General features: G+C 47.3%; 1 protein-coding gene across 1 annotated transcript in view; it reads right to left on the minus strand.

Annotated features, from left to right (window-relative positions):
• Positions 1 to 14,430, minus strand: part of PLAC8 (placenta associated 8) — a 92,536-nt gene extending 78,106 nt beyond the window's left edge. The window contains exons 1-2 of the mRNA XM_065596053.1: positions 14,323 to 14,430; positions 14,063 to 14,145 (exon numbers count right to left, since the gene is read on the minus strand). The gene's annotated coding sequence lies outside the window, so the exon portion shown is untranslated. The remainder of the gene's footprint in view (positions 1 to 14,062; positions 14,146 to 14,322) is intronic.
• Between the last annotated feature and the right edge of the window lie 3,258 nt (positions 14,431 to 17,688).

The following is a 17,688-nucleotide window of genomic DNA, read 5'->3' on the forward strand; positions in this document are numbered from 1 at the left end:
ATTTCCCCAATACTAATTTCCCCTTACTGTTACTCTTGCCTTCTTGTCAACTGTCTGAAATGGTGTCAAGTATCAGAGGGGTAGCCGTGTTAGTCTGAATCTGTAAAAAGCAACAGAGGGTCCTGTGGCACCTTTGAGACTAACAGAAGTATTGGGAGCATAAGCTTTCGTGGGTAAGAACCTCACTTCTTCAGATGCAAGTAATGGAAATCTCCAGAGGCAGGTATATATCAGTGTGGAGATAACGAGGTTAGTTCAATCAGGGAGGGTGAGGTGCTCTGCTAGCAGTTGAGGTGTGAACACCAAGGGAGGAGAAACTGTTTCTGTAGTTGGATAGCCATTCACAGTCTTTGTTTAATCCTGATCTGATGGTGCCAAATTTGCAAATGAACTGGAGCTCAGCAGTTTCTCTTTGGAGTCTGGTCCTGAAGTTTTTTTGCTGTAAGATGGCAACCTTTACATCTGCTATTGTGTGGCCAGGGAGGTTGAAGTGTTCTCCTACAGGTTTTTGTATATTGCCATTCCTGATATCTGACTTGTGTCCATTTATCCTCTTGCGTAGTGACTGTCCAGTTTGGCCAATGTACATAGCAGAGGGGCATTGCTGGCATATGATGGCATATATAACATTGGTGGACGTGCAGGTGAATGAGCCGGTGATGTTGTAGCTGATCTGGTTAGGTCCAGTGATGGTGTTGCTGGTGTAGATATGTGGGCAGAGTTGGCATCGAGGTTTGTTGCATGGGTTGGTTCCTGAGTTAGAGTTGTTATGGTGCGGTGCGTGGTTGCTGGTGAGAATATGCTTAAGGTTGGCAGGTTGTCTGTGGGCGAGGACTGGCCTGCCTCCCAAGGTCTGTGAAAGTGAGGGATCATTGTCCAGGATGGGTTGTAGATCACTGATGATGCGTTGGAGAGGTTTAAGCTGAGGACTGTAGGTGATGGCCAGTGGAGTTCTGTTGGTTTCTCTTCTGGGCCTGTCTTGTAGCAGGAGGCTTCTGGGTACACGTCTGGCTCTGTTGATTTGTTTCTTTATTTCCTTGTGTGGGTATCGTAGTTTTGAGAATGCTAGGTGAAGATCTTGTAGGTGTTGGTCTCTGTCTGAGGGGTTGGAGCAGATGCGATTGTACCTCAGTGCTTGGCTGTAGACGATGGATCGTGTGGTGTGACCGGGGTGGAAGCTGGAGGCATGAAGGTAGGCATAGCGGTCGGTGGGTTTTCGGTATAGGGTGGTGTTAATGTGGCCATCGTAGGTGGAAAAACAACATCGCTTGCCTCATAACCTAAGTCGTGCAGAACGCAATGCCATCCACAGCCTCAGAAACCACCCTGACATTATCATCAAAGAAGCTGATAAAGGAGGTGCTGTTGTCATCATGAACAGGTCTGACTACCAGAAGGAGGCTGCCAGACAACTCTCCAATACCCAATTCTACAGGCCGCTTTCCTCAGATCCCACTGAGGAATACACTAAGAAACTACACCATCTACTCAGGACACTCCCTACACTAACACAGGAACAAATCAACATACCCTCAGAGCCCCGACCGGGGTTATTCTATCTACTACCTAAGATCCACAAACCTGGAAATCCTGGACGCCCCATCATCTCGGGCATTGGCACTCTCACTGAAGGACTGTCTGGATATGTGGACTCCCTACTCAGACCCTACGCCACCAGCACTCCCAGCTACCTCCGTGACACCACAGATTTCCTGAGGAAACTACAATGCATTGGTGACCTCCCAGAAAACACCATCCTAGCCACCATGGATGTAGAGGCTCTCTACACAAACATCCCACATACAGATGGAATACAAGCTGTCAGGAACAGTATCCCTGATGATGACACAGCACAACTTATTGCTGAGCTCTGTGACTTTATCCTCACGCACAATTATTTCAAATTTGGTGACAATATATACCTCCAGACCAGTGGCACCGCTATGGGCACCCGCATGGCCCCACAATATGCCAACATTTTTATGGCTGACCTGGAACAACGCTTCCTCAGCTCCCGTCCACTCATGCCCCTTCTCTACCTACGCTATATTGATGACATCTTCATCATCTGGACCCATGGGAAGGAGGCCCTGGAAGAATTCCACCATGCTTTCAACAGCTTCCACCCCACCATCAACCTCAGCCTGGACCAATCTACACGGGAGGTCCACTTCCTGGACACCACCGTACAAATAAGCGATGGCCACATTAACACCACCCTATACCGAAAACCCACCGACCGCTATGCCTACCTTCATGCCTCCAGCTTCCACCCCGGTCACACCACACGATCCATCGTCTACAGCCAAGCACTGAGGTACAATCGCATCTGCTCCAACCCCTCAGACAGAGACCAACACCTACAAGATCTTCACCTAGCATTCTCAAAACTACGATACCCACACAAGGAAATAAAGAAACAAATCAACAGAGCCAGACGTGTACCCAGAAGCCTCCTGCTACAAGACAGGCCCAGAAGAGAAACCAACAGAACTCCACTGGCCATCACCTACAGTCCTCAGCTTAAACCTCTCCAACGCATCATCAGTGATCTACAACCCATCCTGGACAATGATCCCTCACTTTCACAGACCTTGGGAGGCAGGCCAGTCCTCGCCCACAGACAACCTGCCAACCTTAAGCATATTCTCACCAGCAACCACGCACCGCACCATAACAACTCTAACTCAGGAACCAACCCATGCAACAAACCTCGATGCCAACTCTGCCCACATATCTACACCAGCAACACCATCACTGGACCTAACCAGATCAGCTACAACATCACCGGCTCATTCACCTGCACGTCCACCAATGTTATATATGCCATCATATGCCAGCAATGCCCCTCTGCTATGTACATTGGCCAAACTGGACAGTCACTACGCAAGAGGATAAATGGACACAAGTCAGATATCAGGAATGGCAATATACAAAAACCTGTAGGAGAACACTTCAACCTCCCTGGCCACACAATAGCAGATGTAAAGGTTGCCATCTTACAGCAAAAAAACTTCAGGACCAGACTCCAAAGAGAAACTGCTGAGCTCCAGTTCATTTGCAAATTTGGCACCATCAGATCAGGATTAAACAAAGACTGTGAATGGCTATCCAACTACAGAAACAGTTTCTCCTCCCTTGGTGTTCACACCTCAACTGCTAGCAGAGCACCTCACCCTCCCTGATTGAACTAACCTCGTTATCTCCACACTGATATATACCTGCCTCTGGAGATTTCCATTACTTGCATCTGAAGAAGTGAGGTTCTTACCCACGAAAGCTTATGCTCCCAATACTTCTGTTAGTCTCAAAGGTGCCACAGGACCCTCTGTTGCTTTTGTCTGAAATGGGCCACTCTCATTACTACTTCAAAAGTTATTTTTCCTCCCTTGGTATCCTGCTGTCAATTGAATTGTCTTGTTAGACTGACCTCACACTTGGTAAAGCAAATCACATCTTTTCCTGTATTAATACCTGCTCCTGTATTTTCCACTCCATGCATCTGATGAAGTGAGTTCTAGCCCACAAAAGTTTATGCCCAAATAAATTTGTGTTAGTCTCTAAGGTGCCACAGGGACTCCTCATTGTTTTTGCATCCCAGTGATGTTAGTGCTTCAATTTGGGAACATACTTAAATATATTTATGAATCAGTGTTCCATATTAAAATAAATAGTTACTGAATGATAATTAGTCTTTCCATTCTACCAGACCACGCACCACACCTGAACTCTGACTCCTTTTCCTCTTCTACCAGGTTACTTGTCCCCCCCCAAAACCTGTCAATTTGGATGTTTGGTGTAATAGGCGGTTGTATTGGAAGAGGCTAGATTGGTGCCCTGCTCCCCACTAATCAAGATTGCATGCACCCCTTAACACACACCAGTTAAGAGCATTTGTGCTCCCAGACAAGTTCATTCTTGGGCATACACCACAAACAAAAATTACATGTGAATAATGAGAGCAGGAAGAGTCCATTTTGTATTAGGATTATCAAAGTTTCACTATGCCACCTCTAAATTGCAGCTTTCAGTTTGAGGGAATACATCAGTCAGTTACTGCCCACAAAAAATACTGAATTCTTCTGAAAAAGTCTAACAACCCCAAACCTATTCAGTGGGGGAAGAGAGGGAGGAAGAGAGAACTATTTCAATTCATTCTATCAGATCTTTAATAATAAAAAAAAAAGGGGGGGGGGGCAAATGCTGAGCAGAGAATTCTTTTATGAGCTCTTTTATAATATCACCCCTATCAAAAGGAGCAGCCATGCCCGTGGGAAATCCCAGCTCACCTTTCTTAAAAGAGGGGAAAAAAATGTGAATATCTCCCTCTGAGATTCTCCCACATTCTTCCACTCATGGGCAGGAGGAAGGAGGGGAGGGTTCATCCGTCGACTTCCTCATGGAAGTGGCTGTTGTTCCATCTCCAGACTCAGCAGATTCTATGGTTTCTGCACTGATCAAAAAGGTCTCTCCAGACACAGAGATCTGCAGCTTCTGTCTCAGCTCTGGTCCCATTAGATTCCCTGCCCCTATCCTTTCAGTGCCAAGTAGTATTTTCAGAACTACTATCCACTTACACAAAACTTGGTAGAGAGGTGGATCCTTGCTAGATCTGATGCCACCAGCAGGTTCATTACCATAATTTTAAATGTTGGATTTAGGTAATTTTTAGGCATTGTTCATGTTAATTCTGAAAGTTTAATACATTCTGTACACCAAACTGGTTGTTGGTGGCAAGGAGCACACAAGCCTGATTTGGAGGGTGTGGAGGGGTGGCTCCAGTTGGTCAAAAAACTGAGGGATAGAATTGCTGACTTGAGTGTACGCAAGCCTGATCCATATGGCTTGATTTGTTTGTGTGCATGTCAGGCAGGGGAGGAGGGGGTCTGTCTGTAAGACTTGTGAATTCTAGTTGATATTATGAAGTTGTTGTCATGACATTTCCTAATCATAGGAAACCTCTTTCTAGGTGTATCCATCCTGTTGGACAGGACCTACAGCAGGAACTCACTAGCTGAGGACAATGGGAAACTCTTAACTTTAAAACTATGTTCTAATGACAACATACTTATGCTAAGTAGGGAAGCAGTTTGGCCAAGTTGGTGTTCAGGAGAATGTGGGTTAGGAGTGGAAAGTTACTGAAGGTCAACAAAGAGGCAGCTGACTAAAACAAAAGGTTCTAAAAGAAATCACTGAGGGAAGACCCACAGGGGATTTGGGCAAGAGGAAGGAAGGGGATGAACTGGCTAAGGTCAGGTTATCTGAGCTGGGGGTAGAAGGCTGTGTTTTTGTACATCCAAGTGATGCATTGCAACAGAAGGATGTTGGATCACCCCAAGTGACCCTGATCCAGGCTCACAGAACGGCCTAGTGTGTTGAGGAAACTGAGGCAGGGAATTGTGTATAGGGTTTACAATTTTTGTTCCCATCTGTGTATTTTCTGTGTGATTAAGTAAATGGCAATAGTGTGTTAGAATCCTGTGCAAAGTGTCTGGGTGTTATAATCTACACTTACTACGTGGCCCCTGGAAAAGGTAAACACATGTACATACATACAATAGGATGACCACACTCAGTAGATTCTAAGCTTTGTAATGATACCTTACAAGAGACCTTTTGCATGAAGCATATTCCAGTTGTACTAATGAGTGTGAATATAATGTATTTTCATAAGAGTCATATAGAATGCAATGTGTCAGTACCTTTGAGACAGATCATCCAGAGATTTAACATTTTTGACACGAGAAGTCATTCTTCTGCTCTACTCTGCGCTGGTTAGGCCTCAACTGGAGTATTGTGTCCAGTTCTGGGCACCGCATTTCAAGAAAGATGTGGAGAAATTGGAGAGGGTCCAGAGAAGAGCAACAAGAATGATTAAAGGTCTTGAGAACATGACCTATGAAGGAAGGCTGAAAGAATTGGGTTTGTTTAATTTGGAAAAGAGAAGACAGAGGGGACATGATAGCAGTTTTCAGGTATCTAAAAGGGTGTCATAAGGAGGAGGGAGAAAACTTGTTCACCTTAGCCTCTAAGGATAGAACAAGCAGCAATGGGCTTAAACTGCAACAAGGGAGGTTTAGGTTGGACATTAGGAAAAAGTTCCTAACTGTCAGGGTGGCTAAACACTGGAATAAAATTGCCTAGGGAGGTTGTGGAATCTCCATCTCTGGAGATATTTAAGAGTAGGTTAGATAAATGTCTATCAGGGATGATCTAGACAGTATTTGGTCCTGCCATGAGGGCAGGGGACTGGACTCGATGACCTCTCGAGGTCCCTTCCAGTCCTAGAATTTATGAATTTGCTCCTGATATCCAGGTATCCCAATTTTTTATAATATGGTAGGCGTGTTGGGAAAATGCCACGTCTGGTTTCCACCTTAGGGCTCTGAACCACCAACGGGCATGCTCGGGTGGTAGCCCCATCCTAGTTCTGGCCTTTTGCTTAAAAAGTTGGTACTTGTTCATGTGATCTTTAGGCATTTCAGCTGCCATGTCTGCTAGGGGTCCACTGAGTTGTGGCCTCGGCTCCACCATATACTGGTCTGTAGGGATGTTGTACCCAAGGCAGGCCCTTTCAAACTGTTCTAATAAGGCCTCTGTATCATCGCCTACCTTGCAGGTGCGGAATTTCTTGGAATAGGGACGGTACCTGAAGGAGGATTGTTAGGGCTACCCGGTTGATCCAGTTTAGCCCTTTCTAGCTCCAAGTGCTCTGCCTCCAAGCACTCCATCCGTAAGAAGAAATTCCTGTCTTCCACAGTTAGAACTCGGTATGGGTCCATCTTGACACCTGGATCTTGGGTTGGGGAAGGTTGACCATTCCCTCTGGGGAAATCTCCGGTCCCCTATCCCCTTCCTGCATTTCTGTCATGGAGCTGTATGTCTGGGTCTGTCTTCTCCGTGGCGTGTTGCTTTGGGAAGACTGGTTGCTCTAGGGTTTCGGTGCCCGACCATAGCCTCGTGCACAGGGCTGCCCTACTCTAGCCTAGCTATTTTGTTGCCACTAGGGTGACCAGACAGCAAATGTGAAAAATCGGGTCAGGAGGTGGGGGGTAATGGGAGCCTATATAAGGAAAAGACCCAAAAATCGGGACTGTCCCTATAAAATCGGGACATCTGGTCACCCTAGTTGCCACGAAGCAAGAAAAACAAAACAAAACTGCTTGTTAGACTCTCTGGCTTTGCAGGCAGAACTCTGTGTGTGCTTGTTCCCCCTCAGGTGAAAAGAAAACTAAAGAGCCTTCCTGGCTATGCAGACTGCCAAAGGGAAAAATGTGTCCTTTTAATATTCTGAGGTCTGTGCCTCTGGTTCAAAATGATCCCACCGCTCTGCCACCATGTCAAGGCTGATTCCCCACTCTGACAGTTTGAGTGCAGAAGGTGGGGGGAGGAGGGGCCCGCAAAGATTCTAAAAATTAATACTGGCCACACCAGGCTTGTATTAAACTCCCAAGGTTACAGCTTTTCTCTGACCTTGGATTAGTAGATGCTGCCACCACCCAAGTGCAGAACCCCTTTGAGAGCCCAGGAAGGAGCACTTGGGAATGCCTTCTTGTGGGATACCCTCGAGCCCTTTCACTCCCCCCTCCACGGAAGAGCTGAGAAACAAAAAAGAACTCAGCTGTTGCCACCAGCGCACTAAAAAAACATGTGCACAAACCTCTTAAGACACAAAAATACAATCCTGTTCTTAAAAAAGGTACATTTTATTTAAAAAAAGAAAAAAAAAAAGACATCCAAAAACTTAGGCTATTGCTAAATTTTAAAAGAGTAACTAAAAGGATTAAGCATCAAGAATAACTTCCTTGAGGTCCATCTTTAAGGTTACAAGCAAAACAAAAGCACCTGGGGTTAGCACAAAGAAGTCCACAAGCCATAAAGAAATAAAAAGAGAAAAACCTAATCGTGCCTTCCTAGGCATTTCCTGATCTACTTACACATCTGGGGTTTCAAATAAATAGTTTCTAGGTATGATACTGATGATTTTTCATACCTAGCCCCAAGATTCTTAGAGCATAGCTCAGGGATGGGCAAACTTTTTGGCCTGAGGGCCACATCGGGGTTCCGAAAGTGTATGGAGGGCAGGTGTAGTGTATTAAATTGCTGCCCGTTGGAATGTGCTATTTATGGTGTACTACTTACAGATGCCAGTCTGGGGCTCCATAAGTAGCACATTCCTACGGGGCATCTGTAAGTAGTACACCATAAGTAGCACTTTCCTATGGGTAGCAAATACAATACACTACACCAGCTCTACCGTTTTTGCCACCTCAAGCGGCGAAGCAAAGGGGAAAAAAAAATAATAATAAGATGCCGCAGCAGTGCCATTGAAGAAAGAAAAAAAAAAAAAAGCTGCTGCCAAAGGGGGGCGGGGGGGGGGGGGAGAAGAGAGTCGGCGTGCTGCCCCAAGAACAGATGGAGTGCCGCCCCTTCAGATGTGCCGCCCCAGGCACCTGCTTCCTTAGCTGGTGCCTAGAGCCGGCCCTGTTGATGAGAGGTTACATCAAGTTGCTTCTATGCTTTGGCTGAGCCAATATTTTTCTTGCCCGTTCTGTCAAAGTAAAGCGTCTACATTTTATATGCTAACCTCTAGTGCAGGGGTCTCAAAGTCCCAGCTCGCAGGCCATCTGCAGCACGAGAACCTCCCCACTGCGGCCTGTGGAGGAGCGACACAGGCAGACACGCGGCTGGTAATGTTTCCTGGGGGCGCTGCCCCTCCCCACACCCTGCAGTTCCCATTGCTTTGGGGAGAGGGACAGAGATACCATCATTAGTTGCTGGGCAGAGTCAGCCAGGGAGGCAGCATCATTTTACCACAATGAATATAAACAAGTGAATATACCGAACAACTATCTGGTGTACACCTTGCTGCAATCCTGTATGTTTCAACTGCTCAGTCACGGAGGCCAAACATCAACAAACTTACAGAACTGAAGCGTTGTCAGGTGTCTGGCAAACACTAAAAACTCTCTGGCAGGTGAAGAATTGTATAAAGTTGTATGACGTTTTATTATTACCAAGAATTTGAAATAAAAAAATACAATATAAACATTTTCTTTCTGAACACCATCTTCCGTGATATTTTTGGCATGCTGGGAGGATTTGAGGACTGGCACGGGCCCTAAGGTAAACTGAGTTTGAGACCCCTGCTCTAGTGTTTTCATTAGAGCAATTTTCTCCCTCAGCAGGCCATCCAAGTTTGGGAAATATAGAAAAACCATGATTCTACTCGTTTGTATTATAGTGTAATATACCACCATTTTCAATGCTGTGTGGCATGTTATCAAATGCAATGAAGTATGGGACAATATCTGGGTTAGCCTCACTCCATATCGGTTTTGCAATTTTGACATCAAACTGATTTACCTTGGTGCTTCAGAGTGCTAGCGTGCACTCTGATTAACCTTGGCTTTAGAATTTGGCAAGGAAAAGCGGTCAGACAAAAGGATAAAATAAGAGGGCATAGATATGGAATTGACAATTTTGCCATTAGTCAAACAAGCATCATTTTGTTCATGGTCATGTACGTACATTATGCTTCTGTGCAGAAGACGACAACTATGTATTAGCAACTTGGAATGCACCAGCTGGTGCATAGCTTTGCCGCCTTGTTGGAGAAACACATTTTCTTGGGCAATGTAGTAGCGTGGGATACCTGGACTGCACCTTTTAACATTATCTTGAGCACTAAATAGATACCCTGTACTTGGGGAAAGGATCACTACACCTTATTTTGGCCCTGTATATGCCTAGTCCTGAGAATTCCCAAGTTTCCATTGCTAACAAAAAGCAATAACTAAGTGCGCCACCTATTAGTCATTAAACTACCCTAATTATCTAAGGATCCAGGATTGTTCATTTTAATCCAATGTGTTCAAATACTTGGGCTTTTTTTCCCTTAAGCTTCAGGACATGCTATACATTGTACATCTTTAGTTCATCTACTGCTGCTTATCTACCACATACCACCACTGCTTATGACATTAGAAACAACTTGCTGTGGAAGTTATGAGGTCACAGAAAAGGGAATGCAAATATCCTTAGCAAGAAAACGAGGCAAGAAACACATGGGGCCAAATGGGGCCACATCTCATCAAAGCTCAAAAATCTGGCTTTGGGTGGACTATCTTGCCCCTTAGCCTGCTGGGTTGGCATGGAATAGCTGCACCATTGCTCTAGTGGTAGAGACAAATGGGGTTCCTATACACCTCATACATTGGTTGTCACCTACTGCAGCACAGACATCTCTATTGGCTACACCCACAGCCCTCCATTCTGTTGCCTCAGTGTATCACCTTCAGTCCAACGGGCTAGTGAAGAGGTTCAATGGGACCCTAAAGATGATGCACAGGACTGGGACAAATATTTACCTCACCTGCTGTTCGAGTACTGGGAAGTGCCCCAGGAATCAACCGTGTTCTCTCCTTTCGTGTTGCTGTATGGGAGGAGAGTGAGGGGACCTATGGACTTGTTGAAGGACGAATGGGAGGGGAAGGCCTCCCCCCCCTGGAAAAAAATCAAAAGTGGAGTATTTACTGACTTTCCGGGAAAAGCTCGCTGAGCTCATGGACTTGGCCGGGGAGAATTTAGCCAGGGCACAAGGGAAGCAAAAGATCTGGTACAACCGCTCAGTGCATGCCTACTCCTATGCTACTGGGGACCAGGTGACGGCTCTCATTCCCGTTAGAAAAAAACAAACTACAGGCTGTCCGGGAGGGCCCTGTAAGGTCATTAAGCAGCTGAATGAGGTAAACTATGTAGCGAAACCCTTGTGGCCAGAGTCGGGTGCCGGCACAATGAGAGTTCATGAAAATGTTATATTTCTTCTGGGACGATTAGATCCTCAATAGCTGAACACATCTTTATGAAACTTATTCAACATAAGAATAGCCATACTGGGTCAGATCAAAGGTCCATCTAGCCAGTACCCGGTCTTTCAACAGTGGCCAATGCCAGGTGCTTCAGAGGGGATGAAGAGAACAGGTAATCATCATGCGATCCACCCCATCAAACATTCCCAGCTTCGGGCAAACAGAGGCTAGGGACACTATCCCTCTTTCCAAAAGATTTTGCAATTTAAAGCAGATTCACCCAATCCCTTTATGGTCATCACAAGGGCACACGTACATATGCTGGACATGGACGTTAGAGAAGCAATCTGTTACAAATAAGTGGAACATCTTTTACCTTTCTACCTTTCTTGTTGGACTCTCCGGGCCAAAGGTTTAACAGATCTCCTTAAAGGCTTCCTCAACATTTGTAGGCAGATTTATTTGTATGGAAAATTGGTCAGTTACATGTAGTTTATGGATTTGCATAAGACTTTGTACAAATGCAGAGGTTTGGCCCCCAAAAAATCTGTTAGCTAGCACTCAGACAGGAAACTAAAACCTACTTCTAAAGCAGATCGGTAATTTATTTACTGGCTTTGAAATATTGGCTCCACCTCTTCAGTATCCACTGCCTATCCACTGCCTGTCCATTAGTCCTTCCCAGAAGGTCAGTAACAATAATATCCACTTTTATAACTAGGATATTTGCATGCCAAGAAGGGACACCATCAAGGTGAGTTGTCCTAACTCCCTACAACAAGTTACCATGTTGTAGCAGACCACGGACTCACCGGCACAGCGCCTCCTGGTGGTCATCCAGGAATTTGCTCAATTTCAGCTCTCGGAGCATCCTCTGCTGGCCATGTCTCACCTGCCTCAGGCTCCCCGTATCCCTCCAGGCCCCCACATCCCTCCCGGAGACCGGTGCCCCTTACCACAGGGTTCTGTAGTCCCCAGCAGTCCCCACACTCCCAGGGAACCCCTCCCCCTATGCCCACCTTGCCTCAGTGGCTACTGCCAGTCCTTATCTAGCCCCCATTGTCTGGGGCAGATTGTAGTCTGTAATGGCCACTCATCACTGGCAAGGGGGTAAGACCAGCTGCCTCTGCCTGGGCTACACCTCTGCAGCCCCAGTACCTCTTTAGGCCTTAAACAAGGCCTGAGCCTAGGGAGTTGCTAGGTGGGAGCTCCCCAGCTCCTCTTGCCTTTTCCCAGCCCAGCCCTGCTCTGCTCTGCTTTGTGTCAGGTAACCTCTGTTCCCAGGCAGGTAGGCCCTTCCCACTCCAAGGCTGGAGTGAGACTAACCCAGCTCCTCCCTGAGCCCTTTTAACAGGGCCAGGTGTGGCCTGATCAGATGTGGCCACAGCTGTGGCTGCCTCCCCAATCAGCCTTTAACCTTGTTTTCCAGGAGCGGGGTAGGTGCCCTACTACATACACATGGATATGTTAAATTGAGGGGAAAACAGTCAGTAAAGAAACAGATTTGTGTATTATGCTTCCAGGTATGCACAACAGAAGCAGGAAACAACCCCCCTGACCATCCCAGATGAAACCCTGGCTGCAGCAATACATGCCTTTACCTTCCACTTCACTTCCTCAATCAGCCCAATCTAATGAAGCTTCAACTGGTCCAGCATGTTGGAACAACTCCTGACAACATTACCTTGGCAACAGCTTATTATGCCATGTTCAACGCTCTGCAGTGTCTCCCCAATGCAGGATTTGCTTTGAGGTCCTAGCCCTAATCTATAAAGACACAAAAATGTGAGCTAGATCAGGGGCTCTGTGCAACCCTTCAAGAATACACCAATTCACACAAGAAATATGACTGACAGAGCTTGGAGGGGAAAAAAACAACACTCACTGCCCAAGTTACAGTTCCCTTTGGAGCCGAGAGCCCTCGCCTGTGGAGCATCCCTCTGCTGGAGATCAGGAAGAGTCCCTATATTTTACAAAATAAAATGCTGGAACATCCTTGAAGGCTTGCCCCCAATAGAGGACAATGAGGCAAACTTCAAAATGTGTCCCATTCCATAAATACACAATACATCCCATAGGGCTCATTTTCTATACAGCAATGAACAATTTTATTTTTTTAAATAATGGTGTTAACCACCTATATAAAGTACTATGGTGATGGTTGTTTTACTCATGGCTAGGGTAGATACATACCTTGCAGCAGTTGGACATGGCACCAGCTGCACAATTACCTAGTGCTTCTATTTTGTGAATTAGACTGGGGGGATGTGATCCTTCATTTGGGTTTATTTTCTTGTTTGGGGAATCACGGCTTGCTATGCCAGTGAGCAATTGAGTCAGGTGATCTCAGGTTCCTGTGCGTGTACAAATGAACTGATGTCTGCATGGATATGTTCTGCTGTCCAGCATGTTGAGAGTGACACACACACAAGCAATCCTGAACCATGCAGGTCATAACCTCAGACTGGTAGTGAGCTGGTGAAAAAGGAGTATTTAAGAAAGCATATAATTACAGGAAAATTAAAGTTACAGTTTTTGGAGGGAATAGCCAAATCGGAGCTAATGAAACGGAGTCAATTAGACATACATGGTTGGATGGTCTCTACACTATGCTGTTTAAGACCCTCTATCAAGACTTTCCAGGGCTTGGCATTTATACCTGGGAAGATGAAGAGTTCTGATTTTAGGCTGAAATAATCCTGGGAAATGTAGTTTAGCAAGGGACTACAATCATTTTAATTAGATGAATTGCAGTATTAAGTCTGTTCTATTACCCTGAGCTACATTCCTTCTGCCTTTGAAGAACATAATTAGGGCACTGATAAACATTTAGCACCAGATTTTCAAAAGGCTAGAATGGTGGGAGTTGGCAGGTATGGAGCACTTTTGAAAGTCTGGCCACGTCACTAAAGCACCCAAAGGGGATCTGAGCTCTTGAAAATGTGGCAACTAGGGATCAATTCTGCTACAGCACACACTTTTAGTATCTTATTAGTAAAGTTTCCCACTGAAATCAGGGGGACAACTCATGGAATGAAAGTTCTGCTTGGTGAATGCAAAGGAGAGAGGAAGCCAGCCCTTAATGCACAGAATGTGCCTTTTCTAGTTTGGAGTTTATTTATTGTTCCAAGGCAGCACAATCTACGTAGAATAAAAAAATAAATAAAAATAAAAAAACACAACCAAATTTGGGCTAGGCCAGGAGCTAAGTAAATTCAAATCTTAGCAGCACAATTATTTATATGACTTACCAGCAATACTTATCCCATCCAAAAAAGAAGTTTCAAGTAGGCAATCTTTGATTTCATTTTGTATGAAATTTTCTCCAAAGGACCTATGGAATATGGAAGTAAAGATTTCAAAAGCAAGTGCAACCTGTAGTGATCCCTCTCCCTTCCTCCCCCCCTCGCTCAACCTTGTATCCAATATGGACAAAGTAAATCACTTCATGTTAATTTGCTGCTGAAAGAATCCCTTTTGCAGATAGAGGTCTGGCAGCACATGTACTCACGCAATATAAAAGTGGCCAAGGACAGTCAGTCATTTACTGTTTGCCAAAGCTGCTATCATCAGTGAGACTGCCTTTGAAGGAAGTAGGAGCTGGACGTAGACTCGGGCTGAGATACAGTGCTTGCCATGAGGTGTAGGACAAGAGAGAGTGGATAAGGAAAACTACAAAAATATAGTTGTTTCAGACATGCTGTAGTTAAAGTAATTTAAGAAAAAGCATTGTAACAGGGTTTACTCACCACTTCCTCAGGTGGTGGCCAGGCATGGCATCACAGTGTCCTTGGGGGATAGCAGCCCTTGTCAAAGTCACTCTGGGGCTGTGGTGGTTTCTTTCAGATAGATAACTCATCCCTCCAGCCAGGGCACAGTCTTTAGCCCGTTCCTTCCAGGGTCAGCCATCCAAACTAAAGTTCAAAACTATCTTAAACGAAATAAAAAGCTTCCAGCCTCTCCACAGCTCTTCTTCAGCAAGGTCACATTCAGACTGCAGCCCCCTCACTGGGCTCAGCTACCATTGTACACCACTTCCTTGGGGCTGGTGGTTAGGTTGGCATAACTACGTCGACTCTAGGGTTACCAGATGTCCCGATTTTATAGGGACAGTCCCGATTTTTGGGTCTTTTTCTTATACAGGCTCCTATTTCCCCCCCACCATCTCTCCCGATTTTTCACATTTGCTGTCTGGTCACCCTATTCGACTCTCAGGGGTGTGGATTTTTCACACCTCTTAGAGACGTAGCTATGCCAATGTAAGTTTTCGGTATAAATCAGCTTCCTCCCTCCTCCCATGAGTCTGGCTGCTGGTTCAGTAGCAGTATATGGTCCAGCAAAGATGAACTCAGGTTCTGGTGAAGTCTCAGGGCTCAATTCATAGAATCATAGAATCATAGAATATCAGAGTTGGAAGGGACCTCAAGAGGTCATCTAGTCCAAACCCCTGCTCAAAGCAGGACCAATTCCCAGCTGTGTCAATCACCCTACTGTGATTGACACACAGTTCTAGCCCAACAATGTGGAGGAAAGCCACCTCAGCATCATCATCCCCCTTTCTCAGAATTTCAGTAGTGTGCTGCAGTTTGTGGATTTAGAATTCAGCAAAATAGAACTGCACAATTCTGTAATACTGGTATTTTAATATAAAAAAACAAGGACATTTAAATGTATTTATGAAGGGATCTTGCATTTACATCTTAAAATTAAAAATCAAAGAGACAGGAAATAAAAGGTTTAGGTTCTGATATTAATATTCTGATAATAATTCTGATATTAATTTGGTCAAATTACCAGTATGTGGTGTTCTGGATTATTAGCTATGTTATTGAATATAGCCCATGATAACACACACTATGTATTACACATCGTATGTGCAAAGTAAGCATATTAAACTCTATAGCAATGTGTTAGAACCCTTTACTAATCAAAGCATGTGCAATGTCCTGGAGCAATTTGATCTCTCACAGCTAGCTGGGGAGTGGGTTTGTGTTTGCAATTCTATTGGAGGAGGTGGGTTCTATTGCTGACACGTTCTACTGGGAAAGAAGAAGTTCTATTAGGTGCAGGTTCTATAGAGTGGATTGTATGGGGCAGGTTCTTTTGGGAAAGGAAGGTTTCTATTGGGTACAAGTTCTATGAAGAAAGGGGGTTGTTTAGTGGGGTGACTTCTGTGGGAGGAGATGGGATTTCTATGACTGGGTTCTATCAGATGAGAGAGGAGTCCCCTGGGACAGGTTGCATAGGGTATGTTCTATGGGTGAAAAGGAACCGCCCCCAGGACTCCCCTTCCCCCCCATAGAACCTGATCCTTCCCCATGGAGCCCCACCTGTAGCACTCCCCTCTCTCCCATGGAACCCACCCCCAGGACTCCCCCTGGGAAGTGCTATGGGGTGGGTTCCATGGTGGAGGATCAGGTTCTATTGGAGAGAGGGTAGTCCTAATGGGCAGGCTCCAGGGGGCAAAGGCAAACTCTGTAGTGGGAGAGAGGAGCGCTGCAGCGCAAGGGGCAGGTTCTGTGGGGGAAGAGGGGAGTGCTGTGGGGTGGGTGGCAGGGGAGGTTCTGTCATGGGAGAGAGAAGTGCTGCGGGTCAAGGAGTAGGGATAGGCTTTGTGGAGGGGAGAAGGGAGCACTGTGGGGCAAAGGGCAGGTTCTGTGGGGAAGAGGGGAGTGCTGTGGCATGGGTGGCAGGGGCAGGCTCTGTGGTGGGAGCGCTGTGGAGCAAGGGGTAGGTTCTGTGTGGGGAAGAGGGGAATGCTGCGGGGTGGCTGGCAGGGGCAGGCTCTGTGAGGAGAGAGGGGAGCACTAGGGAACAGGCTCTATGTGGGAAGAGGGCAGCGCTGCGGGGGCGGGTTCCTGAGACGAGAGCAGGCTCTGGGGGAGAGCGGAGCGCTAGGGACAGGTTCTGTTGGGGGAAGAGGGGAGCGCTGCCTACGGGGCAGGTGCCCGAGGTCAGGGACAGGCTCTGTGGGGAGAGGGGAGCAGGTTCTGTAGGGACCGGGGAGCATTGGGAGGCAGGCTCTGGGGGAAAGGGGAGCGCTGCGGGGCGGGTTCCCGAGAGCAGGCTCTGGGGGAGAGGGGAGCGCTAAGGTGGGGAAACGGTCTATTGGGGCAGCGCTCTTCTCTCCACCCTCTCCCCTCTTCCGGAGCGCTGCGGAGCAGGTTGCAGGGAGAAGGGGAGGCTGTAGGGGTGGAGAGAGAAGCGCTGCGGGGCAGGTGCCCGAGGGCGGGGAGAGGGGAGCGCTGCAGGGCGGATTGCAGGGGGAAGGGGAGGCTCTAGGGGTGGAGAGAAGAGCACTGCGGCACAGGTGCCCGAGGGCGGGGAGAGGGGAGCGCTGCGGGGCGGGTTACAGTGGGAAGGGGAGGCTCTAGGGGTGGAGAGAAGAGCGCTGCGGGGCAGGTGCCCGAGGGCGGGGAGAGGGGTGCGCTGCGGGGCGGGTACCTGAGGGCAGGGAGAGGGGAGCGCTGCGGGGCGGGTTGCAGGGGGAAGGGGAGGCTCTAGGGGTGGAGAGAAGAGCGCTGCGGGGCAGGTGCCCGAGGGCGGGGAGAGGGGTGCGCTGCGGGGCGGGTACCTGAGGGCAGGGAGAGGGTTGCGCTGCAGGGCGGATTGCAGGGGGAAGGGGAGGCTCTAGGGGTGGAGAGAAGAGCGCTGCGGGGCGGGTTACAGTGGGAAGGGGAGGCTCTAGGGGTGGAGAGAAGAGCGCTGCGGGGCAGGTGCCCGAGGGCGGGGAGAGGGGAGCGCTGCGGAGCGGGTTACAGGGGGAAGGGGAGACTCTAGGGGTGGAGGGAAGAGCGCTGCGGGGCGGGTTGCAGGGGGAAGGGGAGACTCTAGGGGTGGAGGGAAGAGCGCTGCGGGGCGGGTTCCCGAGGGGAGG

The sequence above is a fragment of the Chrysemys picta genome, chromosome 5, assembly GCF_011386835.1.
Source record: "Chrysemys picta bellii isolate R12L10 chromosome 5, ASM1138683v2, whole genome shotgun sequence".
Lineage (NCBI taxonomy): Eukaryota > Metazoa > Chordata > Testudines > Emydidae > Chrysemys > Chrysemys picta.